Source organism: Aotus nancymaae, unplaced genomic scaffold, assembly GCF_030222135.1.
Source record: "Aotus nancymaae isolate 86718 unplaced genomic scaffold, 86718_ANA_hifiasm-v0.15.2.pri h1tg000006l, whole genome shotgun sequence".
NCBI classification, from domain to species: domain Eukaryota; kingdom Metazoa; phylum Chordata; class Mammalia; order Primates; family Aotidae; genus Aotus; species Aotus nancymaae.
In genome coordinates, this window is record NW_026988417.1 from 76,056,076 (window position 1) to 76,069,669 (window position 13,594).

The 13,594-nt window shown below is 40.7% G+C and overlaps 1 long non-coding RNA gene across 2 annotated transcripts; it reads right to left on the reverse strand.

Annotated features, from left to right (window-relative positions):
* Positions 1-599: 599 nt before the first annotated feature.
* On the reverse strand, positions 600-13,494 carry LOC135271463 (uncharacterized). Of its 2 annotated transcripts, none has more exons than XR_010339617.1 (3): positions 11,570-13,494; positions 2,359-2,474; positions 600-1,106 (listed from the first exon to the last, which is right to left on the reverse strand). It is a non-coding gene; the product is annotated as an uncharacterized LOC135271463 (long non-coding RNA). The 2 variants fall into 2 exon arrangements; XR_010339619.1 differs by lacking the exon at positions 11,570-13,494 and adding an exon at positions 11,444-11,523.
* Between the last annotated feature and the right edge of the window lie 100 nt (positions 13,495-13,594).

Here is a 13,594-nt window from a genome sequence, read left to right on the forward strand (position 1 = left end):
GAGAGGCTTGTTTGAGCCCAAGAGTTAAACACCAGCCTGGGCAACATGGTGAGACTCTATCTCTAAAAAAAAAAAAAAATGTTTAAATTAGCCATGTGTAGTGGTGCATGCTTGTGGTTCCAGCTACTCAGGAGGCTAAGGCAGGAGGATTGCTTCAGTTTCGGAGGTCATGGCTGCAGTGAGGTGAGAGTGCACCACTGCACTCCAGCATGAGCAACAGAGTGAGACTCTGTCTCAAAAATAAATAAATAAATAAACAAATAAAATAAAATAAAATGCCTTTAGAACTGTGGTCTAAGCCAGCCACATAAAATAGAAAAAGAATGTCAAAATCATTCAGAGACAAACCAAAGTCTATCAAATGGAGAAGGTTCCAGAGTTTGGGGATTTCACTCATTTGTTCCAATCATGCAGTTTAAAAGGGACCCACCAGGTCATTGGTGGTTGGGATAAAATCAGCCCTTTGGGTTCCAAGTCTCAGATTCTTTTTTTCACTAATTCAACAAGCACATATTGAGCACCTACTATATATACACAAGAAGCCTACGTTAAAATGCACGTTCTGAATGAAGAGACCCACATCCGCAAACAGGCTTTGTGTGAGCAACATGGCTGTTTATTCACTCAGGTGTGGGAGGGCTGAGTCCAAAAAGGGAGTCAGTGAAGGATGGTGGGATAGGAGTTGGTTTATAGGTTTGGTGTGGGCAGTGGAAATTTACAGAGTTACAGTTTAGGGTGGTTTTCTGCAAACTGGGAGGGGTCATAGGTTTGCAAGCTGGGAGGGGGTCAAAGGGTGTGGAGTCACAAGGTTGACCAAGGTCGGCTACAAAGTCCAATGGCCTTATCAATTGGGGCAGGAATAAGAAACAATAGAGAATGTCTCAAAGTTAAGCAGGGGTTGATCATTTCTTCCTCTTTTCATGGTCTTCCAGTTACTTCAGGTTTTCCAGGAACTCATCTGGAGTGCCCATGCAGGTCACAGAGATTAACATGGCATCCATGGTGCTGTCCGTCAGCCGAAAAGACCTTACAGCCTATGTGAGGTGCTAGGGATACAATGGCAACAAGCAGGTTTTCTACGTTCAAGATGCCCATTTGATTCCATTCTAATAAAGGAGAAGGACACAAGACAGACATATTTGAATACAAACAAACCTGCAGTAAGCACACAAGTGAAACAAATAGTTGCATGCTGTTCTAAAGGCTTCAGAGGAAGCTATCAATGGGCTGAGATTCTGAATAGGGTGGTAGAAGGAAGTAGGGCCTATCTTAGGTGGTATGAGCAGGAAAGGCCTCCCTGAAGCCCAGACCCAAAGGAAGAACAGGTGCTGGCTGTGGGGAGGATCCTCTGGGTCAAGGGCCGCCATCCCAGCGTGAGCTCAGCAGACTTGAGGAAAAGCAATACACTTTCTAATGGACATTGTGAAGAGCCAAGGAATGGTGGTAGAAATATTTTTACAGGGCCATTCAGGAAAGTCTCAGTAGAGAGCTAGATTTTTAAGGAGTCAGATTGGTAGACTACAGTGTGTGTGTGTGTGCATGTGTGTGTGTGTGAATTCATGCTGGGAAAATCTCCAGGCCATGTGTTTGTCTCTCTGTGATTGATGGATGTGGCATGGCCCAACCTGGCTGGTGTGACTCCTTTCTCTGTAAACAGGCTCAGCAAGCTTTGGGCAGAGAATAGGTAGATTTAGTGGTTGATGACTCCCTGAGAAAAACAGGACAGGACCGTTGTGTGTGTGACTCCTGACAATGATTAGGCTGCTTTAGGGTCATTGCCATCTTCAGAAAAGACTGAGTAGGCCAATGCCATGTAGGGCATTGACTGGAGCAAGTTCTGTAGGCATTGCCCTTGTAGGTATCAGCCATTCAGCAAATGTTTGTCTAGACAGTATGACATAGTGTCATCAAATGTGGTCTCCGGAATTGGTATCACCACTGTGTGACCTTGGACTAGCTAGTCACTGTCTCTGGGCTTTAGATTCCTCATAGGGTTGTTGTTAGGGTTAAAAAGTTCACAAGTCCTAGCACAGTCTGTAAGTATTTAACAGGTACTCAGCAAATATTCATTCCCCTACCCTCCCTTCCACCCCTCCCTTCTAATTAGAGGAGTGAAAAAGGAACCAGGGTGAAAAGAAATTGAGGAAGTAGAGACTTGCCACACCAGATGTGCACAGTGAGGAAAAGGGAGGAAGTGAAGATGGTTCCCACACCTCTGGCCAGGCACATCGGCCAACGGTTGTATCAGTAAGGACTCTTTCTGATGCAAGTCACAGAATATTAAGCAAAAAGGCTTATGTAACTGAAAAATCCTGAGTACAGACAGTTTTAGGATGAACTTTTTCTAGGAAGTCAAACCTGTGTTCGGGGCCCCGGGGTCTCTTCTCGCTCTGCTCTCCTTTATGCTGGTTTCGTTTCTTCTCAACTTCACGTACCCTGTACTGTCAATAGCTTCAGCCTTGTCCTCCCAGATCCTGGGCAAGGGAAGATGATAGCCACAGTTATCACCTGTATTTGCTACTATGCCAGAGGCACTGCTCTACATTTTAACACATATTCATATATCATTTTCACAGCAATCCTGTGAGATAGGTGCTACTTTAAAGGTAGGAACATGGAAATAGTTTAAGTAACTAGCCTAAAATTTCAAATAAGAGACAGAGCCAGGATTTGAGCCCAGCAGTCTGATTTTCAACAAGGGCTGTGCTCTGTGCCTCTTCTGAAAGAGAAGGGCCATTTTCTGGAGTCCGATTGCACAGCATTAGTTCTGTGTGGGTCCTGTGAGGCTAGAAGAAGGCGATGTCTAGTTGGCCAGTCTGCAGTCACATGTCCATCCCTGGAGTGGCATGAGGGAACACCATCTGAGCTCCCAGGCTGAGTGGGAGACAGACTGCCCAGCAGAAGAGTATCTGGGTACCGTAGCTGAATAGTGATTCAGAACAAGAGTGATTAGGTGCGTCTCAGCAAAAGCTTTCCATCACCACTCTGCTGAAAAATAAAGACAAGAAAAAGGTTTCACAGAGAAAATGAGCTCAGTGTTAGAAAGCTAAAGCTTGGAAGTATTAGGAAAACATTAAGGTGATGTGGGTCATTGGAAATAGTGATTTATACTTGAAACAAAGTGCTAATAAAAGGCTGAAAATAAAATAATAGGCAAAGACATATTACGCAAATGAAAAACGAAGGCAAGTGTGGCAACATTAGTATCAGACCAAGGAAACTTGAGGCTAAAAGCACTGAGAGTATGGTGAAAGGAACATCCCACATGATATAAGGCACAAATAATAAAGATGACACAGCAATCCTGGGCATCAAGAACTTAGCAGCTAAAATCATAAAGGCAAGAAGAGCTTTATAAATGTATGATTATAATAAATATTTCAAAATTCCTTTCTCACAATTACCCAGAATTAATAGTCAAAAAGCACCCAGACCAACAAAATAATACACTGTTATACTAGTCAAAAAATTACTCAGATGAACTGAATAATCAAACAATTTGATGTAGCACATATAAAGACTTCTTGCATCTCATAAATAGAATTTTTTTTTTTCTACATGAACATAGAGCTTGGGAAAAAAAGATTTTTTTTTCATAAAAATGAAAACGTTGTATAAACATTTTTGATATGCTTGGTCACAAAGAAAGCTTTAACAACAACAACAACAGAATTTATAGGTCATATTCTCTGATCAAAAACTGAAAAATACATACATCATAAAAAATGGCCTAAAAAACCTTTTGTGGTTAGAAATTAAAAAACAAACTCTTAGATAAGTCTTGGATCAAAAAGGAAATTAAAGGGGAGTTGCTAAGTATCTAGAAACCAATGAAAAGGATATCACTTTCTGTTGCACCAGACAGGACCCTGAGAACGGTACTCAGATAACCTTTAGAGTTCTCCAATGCCTCACAATTTAAAAATAAAACCAAAAATTAAAGGAACTAACTATTCCTCTCAAAAATTTAGAAACAGAAACCTGGAAATGGAAATTGACAAAAGTTAAATTTAGAATTAATGACACAGAAAAAAGAAAGAATAAATAAGAGTAGAAGGGATAAATATGTAAAATCTACTGAAAATAACTCCAAATGTTTATTGAATAGACTAAAAAAACAGGTAAACATGCTCTAGCATCTGTGTCCTAATATTTAAAAATAAATAAATAAAATAGATAAACAGCTTATAAGTTTGAAGAGGGAATAAAGAAAAAAGAGATTAGGAAGCTGAAGTCATAACCATGGGTACATGAGCAATTAAAAGATTCAAGTGACTCACCACAGGCAATGCTATGACAATGAATATAAAAAGCTATAGGAAACTTATGATTTTTTTTTTGGCAAAATACAGACTATTTAAATTAATTCAAGAAGAGCGGGAAAACATGAATGGACCAGTTATTATATGAATGGACCACTTATTACAGAAGTAATGGTAAAGTGATTGGACGTTTACTATTGAAAAGACCTTAGGGCCAGATGGCCTTATAGCTGAGTTTGTTTTTTCTTTTTTAACTGATATATAACAGTTGTACTTTTTTTTTGTTTTAAAATGGATATATAACAGTTGTACATATGTAGCTGAGTTTCAGCTCAGCTCTAAAGGTCTGAGAATTTACCTCTAAAGGTCTGATAATTCCAATGTAAAGTGATTTTATTTTTAAGAGACAGGGTCTGGCTATGTGGCCCAGGCTAGAATGCAGTGGCTATTCACAGGCCTGATCATTGCATACTGCAGTCTCAAACTCTGACCTCAATTGATCCTCCTGCCTCAGCCTTCCAAGTAGCTGGAACTAAAGGCATCAGCCAGGGCACGTGGCCCGATGTTAAATTATTTAAACCCTTGCTACTTAAGTGTGTCCAAGGACTGGTAGTATTAATACCACCTAGATGCTGATTAGAAATGCAGGTTTAGCCACTCCAAGCCATATAAAAATCTTTCATTTTATTTTATTTTTTCTTAGCACCCCATGGGACAAAATATAAAAATCTTTTAAATTCACATTTTGAAGCCAATACAATTTTATTTTTACTTTTATTCTTTTCTTTTTTTTAATTTCCACTGTCAGAGGAAGCCAATACAATTTTAATACCAAAATATAAGAAAGAAAAAAGGATAGATTAATATTTGTTAATTACAATGCTAATTATAGACTAATTTTACTTATGATTTAGAAATAAAAATTGTAAATGAAATATTAGCTTACATAGGTCTTCATTATATCAAAAGAGTAAAAGACAATGAACAGCAAGGTTTATTCCACAACTGCAAGAGTGGTTCAATATCCAACTCCCGGTAACGTAATCCATGACACTGATAAACTACAGAAGAAAAACCTCAGCAGATGTTCAAATGATAATTGCTAAAATTCGGCAGCCATTCCTAATAAAAATTCTAAGTAGGTGTAAAAAAATAATTTAAATTGACAAAAACTGCCCAAAACCAATAGTAAATATTATCTTATATAGAGACACAGTAAAAGCATTTTAATTTTAGTCAAGAAACAGATAGATACCTGCAGGAGGATCTCTTGAGGCCAGGAGTTTGAGACCAGCCTGGTCAACATAGCAAAACCCGTCTCTACCAAAAATATAAAAAATTAGCTGGGCATGGTGGAACACGCCTGTAGTCCCAGCTACTTAGGAGACTGAGGCAGGAGAATCACTTGAACCCAGGAGGTGGAGGTTGCAGTGAGCCGAGGTCGCACCACTGCACTCCAGCCTGGGTGACAGAGCGAAACTAAGTCTCAAAAAAAAGGAAAGAAAAGAAAAGAAAAAAGCTATTGTTTTATGTATATCTATGTAGCATCCATATATCTTATCGCATTCTCTTAATATGGCTTATAATTATTTTGCCTTCTTTTTTATTTTTTTGAGACAAAGTCTTGGTGTGTCACCCAGGCTGGAGTACAGTGGCACAACCTCCACTCGCTGTAAACTCCACCTCCCAGGTTCAAGCGATTCTCCTGCCTCAGCCTCCTGAGTAGCTGGGATCACAGGCGTGTGCCACCATACCCAGCTAATTTTTGTATTTTTTGTAGAGACAGGGTTTTACCATGTTGGCCAGGCTGGTCTCTAACTCCTGACTTCACTTCAAGTGATCCTCCTGCCTTGGCCCCCCAAAGTGCCAGGATTACAGGCATGAGCCACTGCACCCAGCCCACAATATTTTTTTTCTACTTTAATAGGAAACAACTAAAAATAAGAATGGGAACATATTTATCCATACATAATGTTGACAAAAACTACAAATTATTTAGGAATAGTTCTAACAAGTAAGTAACAGAAAATATAGGGGAAAAACTCTTACTATGTTTTTGAGAAAAAAGAAATTTGAATAGCTGAAAAGGCCTTGTACGTTTTTGGGTAGGACATCTTATATTATGAAAAAGTCAATTTTTATTAGTTAAGAAAACTATAAGAACGAAAAGCAGTAAGGGAGATTTGCCCTACCGGATAATCAGAAACTGAAGCCACAGTAATCAAACCACTACAGTATGGTTATAGAGTTAGATTCCGAGGAGATGTTCACATAGACAGATGTGGTAATTTAATTCAGGAGGAAAAAATGGGCCATTTAACTAACAACTGACTACTTTCTAGAAGAAAAGAAAATTAAAAAATATTCTATCTTACACTGTATATGAAAATATACTGCAGATGAATAATAAAAGGTTTAGATATAAATTTTAAAACTCTAGGCAAGAAATCTAGGTAACTGCATGATCCATGATCAATAGAAACCTACAAGTGATAAAAGTAAAGGTAGCCATGTTTGATTATATAAAATTTTTTTAAAAAGAAAACAGCAATCATAAACAAAGTCAATAACAATAGATTTGAAGATATTAATAAAGCATATGATAGAAAAGGTGTTGATTTTTCAAAAATAGATGAAGAGCTATTACAAACTGACAGGAAAAATGACCCAAAACCCAACACAAAATGTGCAACCAATACGAATTGACAAGCTAGAGAAATGAAAATCCAAAGGCACACAACCATATGAAGAGACAATTAAATTCACTAGAGTTAGGGAAATACGGGCTAAAGTAACAATGAAATATTACAAGTTAAACATTTCTAATCTGAAAATTTGAACTGTTCCCAAATCAGAAACTTTGAGTGTGGGCATGATACCGTAAGTGGAAAATTGCATGCCGACCTCACATGACATATCTCAGTCAAAACACAGAGGCAAAGCACATGGTTTATTCAGCATCTCCAAAGTAATCAAGACCTTCCAGCCCCCATCAGCTGTGATGTATCTTTTCTGTGCATGGCCAGATTCCCCCACACAAGAAACCCACAAAAGGTCTTAGAATGGCAGGTGTGAAGACCAGATATGCCAACTGCAGGTTTGCCACAGTGCCTTACGTGGGACCAAGATGTATGTGCATTACTCACTGTGTTTTTTTCCCCCTTATTCTCTCCTTTGTGGTGTAAAGATATTATAGAAAATGTCTAAAAGGCTCACGTGATACCCAGAAGGCAATGCAAATATTCCAAAATCTGAAAAAATTCAAATCTGAAATACTTCTGGTTCCAGGCATTTTGGATAGGGGACCTCAGCCTATGCTTGATACCCATCTGATTGGCAAAAGTTCAAAGGAATCACACTGTCAGTTGCTAGTGGGATATGAGAAAAATGTCGTCATACCTTCTGGTGGAAACATGAAGTATTAAGGCTTTTTTGGAAGGCAATGTGGATTAATAAATGAGTTAATATTTGAGAAATGCTTAAAACAGTGTCTATCATATAATAAATGCTATGTACATTTTTGTTCAGTAAACAAAAGTTCTCTGAAAAGTAAAATGCATATACCTGTTGACTCAACAATTCTACTCTCAGGAATCTATCTCACTGGTACAAACATACATGCAAACATATTTGCTATAGCATTGTCCATAGTGGCAAAGAGCTAGAAACAAAGTGAATGTCCATCAAAGGAAATGAATGAACAAACTGTAATACATCCACATTATATGGGATATCATGTGACCTTTAAGAAGAAAGAATTAGGTTTTTTGTTTTATTTTCTTTTTGAGACAAGGTCTGGCTCTTGCAGCCCCTCTCTAGAACACTGTATTCAACACCAAGCTTTTAAATTTTTTGACTGAATGCAGGTGCCAGGTATCCAAAAGGAAGGCCCAATTAACATCTCCAAAAGTTTCATATTTAAGTCTTATATCATAACTCCAAATGCCGGAGAAATGCCGTTGGCACAAAAGCAAGGTATTCAACAAATCCCATTTCCTAAAACAGAAAGGGACTTGCTTTCCTTCCTCAGATTAGTGGGAGATTTCTGGTTACAGAGAGCAAATTTTGCCATGATTGCTAAATCCCTTTATGAACACACAAAAGGAAATCTTGACCAACCACTCACTCCTACCCTAGACCTTTATCATGCTTTCTCTCACCTAAAACATGCCTTATTACAGGCCCCTGCTTTAGGCCTTCCAAATCCCCTAAGAACTTTTCATCTAGATTTACACAGTTCTCACAATCAGGCCCTTGGACTATCAGCCCAAGCCATGGGGACTCCCTTCAACCGGTGGCATATTTTTCAAAACAACTAGACTTCACTTAAAAAAGCTGGCCCCGGCCGGGCACGGTGGCTCACGCCTGTAATCCCAGCACTTTGGGAGGCCGAGGCGGGTGGATCACGAGGTCAAGAGATCGAGACCATCCTGGTCAACATGGTGAAACCCCGTCTCTACTAAAAATACAAAAAATTAGCTGGACATGGTGGCGCGTGCCTGTAGTCCCAGCTACTCGGGAGGCTGAGGCAGGAGAATTGCCTGAACCCAGGAGGCGGAGGTTGCGGTGAGCCGAGATCGCGCCATTGCACTCCAGCCTGGGTAACAAGAGCGAAACCCCGTCTCCAAAAAAAAGCTGGCCCCTATCTTTTCCTTTTTTTTTTTTTTTTTTAAGAGATGAGGTCTCACTATGTTGCCCAGGCTGGAGTGCAGTGGCTATTCACAGGTGTGATCCCACTACTGATCAGCACGGGAGTTTTGACCTGCTCCGTTTCTGACCTGGGCCGGTTCACCCCTCCTTAGGCAACCTGGTGGTCCCCCGCTCCCGGGAAGTCACCATATTGATGCCAAACTTAGTGCGGACACCGGATCAGCATGGCACTACAGCCCAGACTGGGCTCAAGTGATCCTTCCAGCTCAGCCTCCCGAGTAGCTGGGACTACAGGCAAGTGCCACCACGCCCAGCAAGCTGGCCCCTTTCTTAAAAATGTTGGCCACAGCCTCTTTATTTCTGAGGCACAAAAACTCACATTCTATGAACCCCTTTGGGTATTTTGTTCTCACAGTCTATAAGACATACTCAGCCATAATGTGCTCACCTCCATCTCATCCCCTCTCATGCAAGCCCTACATTCAACCCTCCTTCAACCTTCTCTCTTCATTGATGCTCCCTCCATAATCCCACTCCTCTTTTACCTTCAACACTGATTTTCAAGCCTGACCAACACTCATGCTCTGATCTAACTGAAAGTTCTCTCACCATGTTTTATCACCTTACTTCCACTCACATAAAGGAAGCCCCAGATTGGTTTATGAATGGCAGCGCATCAAAAAACACTCCCCTTCAACCAGGATATGCCACCATTGAAGGATATCACCATGATACCCACTTTCTCCCACCTAGAAGAGTTGTAGAGGCTGCCCCCACGCCGTTTGGCACATCCTCCCAACAAGCAGAATTAGTTGCCCTAATAAGAGCACTAACCATAGCAAAAAACCGGCAAGTTAAAGTATACCCTGATTCTAAATATGCCTGTAACATCATCCACTCCAATGCCCAAATTTGGAGTGAGCAGGGCTATCTCATGGCTAATGGAACCCCTATCATTAATGGAAAACTCATCCATGATCCATTAAAGGCAGCTCTACTTCCAGAGAAAGTTGTTGTTATCCATTGCAAAGTACATCAATCAGACAAAAGCCACATTTCTTTAGGGAACCATGAGGCTGACTACTGGGTAAAACACGGCTCAACCGATCACCCAATTCCCCAATACCTATTTCCCCTCATACAACATATCCCCTCCTTTGATCCAGAACACCAAATGTAACAACTAATCATGGCGGGCGCAATTCAAACCCCCTTATTGGTTCATATAAAACAAACTAGTCCTACCTGACCTTGAAAAACCAACGCTTCTACAGAACATTCACAACCTCTTCTACACTAACCATTTCCTGGGTTCTGGTAAAACATTTCTTAAGTTCCCATATACACATAACCCTGGATATAAAGGAACAGTTAAAGCCATTTCCCATCAATGCTCTATTTGTCAAAAGCCTTCACCCCACTCCAACACTGGACCCCCTTCTTTCCCAACACATCAAGCCAGCGGACACCTTCCAGGACAGGATTGGCAAGTTGATTTTACCCTCATGCCCCCAGTAAAAAGGGTTCAATTTCTTCTAGTTCTGGTTGATACCTTTTCAGGATGGGTTGAGGCTTTTCCCACAACCAGCAAATGAGCTTCTACTGTCATCTCCAAATTAATAACAGAAATGATCCCCAGGTTCAGAGTGTCTATGTATTTTCAATCTGATAATGGTCCTGAATTCATTTCTTACATTATTCAAACATTTGCACAAGCCCTAGAAATCACCTGGAAGCTACTCATCCCCTATTGACCTCAATCTTCAGGAAAGGTTGAAAAATGAATGTCATTCTAATACACCCTCATCAGGTACTCACTCTAAACACATAAAGACGGGGTTACACTTTTGCCTTTAGCCCTTCTAAAAATGTGGACGCTTCCACGTAAACCTTTAATACTCAGTTCTGTTGAACTCACGTATGGGAGACTATTCACCCCTTTTGCTCCACCTCAGGGTCAAGCCCCACCTTTACCAGTCCCTCTCATTTCCCCTCTTCTACACAGCATCTGCCATTTCATTTGGGAATATGCAGACAAACACCTGCCACAACCTGTCACTGACTCCTTATCCCTTCCTACAGCCAGGAGACTGGGTTCTGGTAAAAGATCCCTGTCCTACCCCCAAATCCCCCCTCACACCTAAATGGAAGGGACCTTACCAGATCATCCTTACTACGCCCATGGCAGCAAAACTCCAGGGACTCCCCAGCTGGATTCATTATACTTCTCTCAAGAAAACAGACTTCCCTTCGCCACATACCCAAACTACCAAGTCTAAGCCCCCTTCAGCCTTCTCCTGCGTCTCCATAGGACCCAATTCCTTTTGCCTCACCTGAATCCCAAGGGAAAAGGAGGAGAAATTAACAAAAGCCGCTTAAGTCTCTTTCCCAAACTTTCATCACATTTAATATCCCCTTGTTACAGACCTGGATTGATACCCTTACAAAGCTCCCATTACATATCCTAATCAGCTCCTTACTGTTCTATGGGATCTATGGCTTCAAGGAACTTTCCAGGACTTTACTCTTACCCAAAAAACTTTTTTCTCTTTTTTTCTCGTTTCTTTCAATATAAATTCCTAATTACATCAACCTCACCAATACAACCACTCCTCACTCCTCACTGCTCTCAAGCTAGAACGTTCTGTAAGCCTTACACAATCCCTCTTGCTGCAGGCTAACTCTTCCCTTGCTCGGGAATGCTGGATGTGCTTATCGCTGTCTTCCTCAGCTTACACAGCCCTTCCCGTACCCCTTCATGACCTTTTAACAGGAAACATAACTCTATAAACTCCAAAAAGGAGCTTCCTTTTTTGAAAGAGCAGACGCTCTGGTCAGCGATTATCCCACTTCTAGGGCCAATCAGGCCAACAAATTATTTCAAACCTATTGTAACTCCCTATATCGCCTTAAGCCCAAGGCCCTCCCATGGAAAGGCCCATAATTAAACACATCCCTCTTTTACAACAAGCCCCACTTTGCTTTTCAGCCTCTGAGGGAAATTTCCCTGTAGGGTCCTTAACTTCTAACTAATACAACTGCACTATCAAACACCCCTCTGACCATTCAAACTAACCAGGTTGACTACCAAGTATCGCCTGAGGCAAACAGAGCTTGATTTACAGCCGCTCCCTCAACCAATGCCTCCGGCCTAACTTGTGCTGTCTCTGATGCCTTTTTTCGTGGTTCAATATCAATGGCACAACATCCGATTGCATTAAATGTGTAAAAAACAACTCCTCCTGTATCTCTACTATAGTGGATGTCCCCCTGGCCTCCTCATTGTCCACCTGGAGTAATGAACCACAGGAAAGAAACACCGCATTTTTAATTCACTTATTTTCTTTCCACATCTCTACTTGTATTTATGACAAAGGCTTGTTCTTTTTGTGTGGCATCAACACATATCTTTGTCTCCTCACCAACTGGATCGGAACCTGTCCCCTGGTTCCTCCTAATCCGTCTTTACCTGTTCCATCTGTCCAATATGTTAGAAAAAGGAGGGCCATCCAAGTCATGTCTTTGATGGCTGCCTTAGTTATAACCTCCAGGCTTGCATTGAGAGTAGATTGATCACCTCCTTAAAATACTTTAAAGCTTTTTCAACAGAACTACAGGGTTCATTAGAAGATATAGGCTGAAGCTTTATAAGAGTCCAAGACCAACTAGACTCCCAGGGATTAGATCTTATAAGGGCTGAAAAAGGGGCCTCTGCCTCTCATTGGGCGAGGAACATTGCTTCTATCTCAACCAATCAGGCCTAGTAAGAGACACTGCTGAAAAACTTAAAGGGCTAAAAAGCTAAGGGAATATCAAAATAACCAAATACATTCTTGGTTTAGGAACAAAATCCTAACACGAGTCTCCCATTCCTGGGCCCTCTCCTAATAATATGGCTAGGACTAATGTTGTTACCCTGCTTAATTAACCTTTTCAAAGATTTTTAACTGACAGGATTATGGCCATTTCACAGACAATTATCCAAAAACAGCTATAGATGGTGTTACTCCTATAATCAATCTGAGACCAAAGAACTCTCTGCCTGCCACCCCTCAGCAGGAAATAGCCCAAAGGAAAATGTCACTCCTTGTCCTTTATATAACTATAGGGACTGGGTTGACAGAGCAGGAGCATTGCCAACTTGGACAAACACCACCATTTTAAGTTCCCCTTGATTAAAAAACCGTCTACATCCATCCTCAAAACATCAGCCTGATGGCTAATGTCAGCATAACCAGAAACATTCCAACCCTAAGATAAAATCCACTCCAACCACAAACATGCCAACCCTGAGATGGCCTCCCCTCCCACTAGAGATGATCTAACCCTGAAATAAACTTTCCCTCACTTAGAAACATTCCAAACCTATGCTAAGCTCCCCTCTTCCGAAATCCTTAAATACCCTTAGTCATTAAGAGAGAACACTCCTGACTGAAATTGGCCAGAAGCCCCTCTCAGGTTTATTCTCCAAAATAAACCTGTCTTTGACTGTTGAGACACTTTTCATGTTTCTTTCCTCTTTCTTTAACTCTTACATATAATATCATTCCTTTTATATAAAATCATATATAGATATATGAACATATAGTGAGATGCATCTAGGAAACACCATCAAAATGTTAATAAGGTTTATCTCAGGTGGTGAGAGTCCAGGTGAAGTTTTGGGATGTGGTTGGGAATCC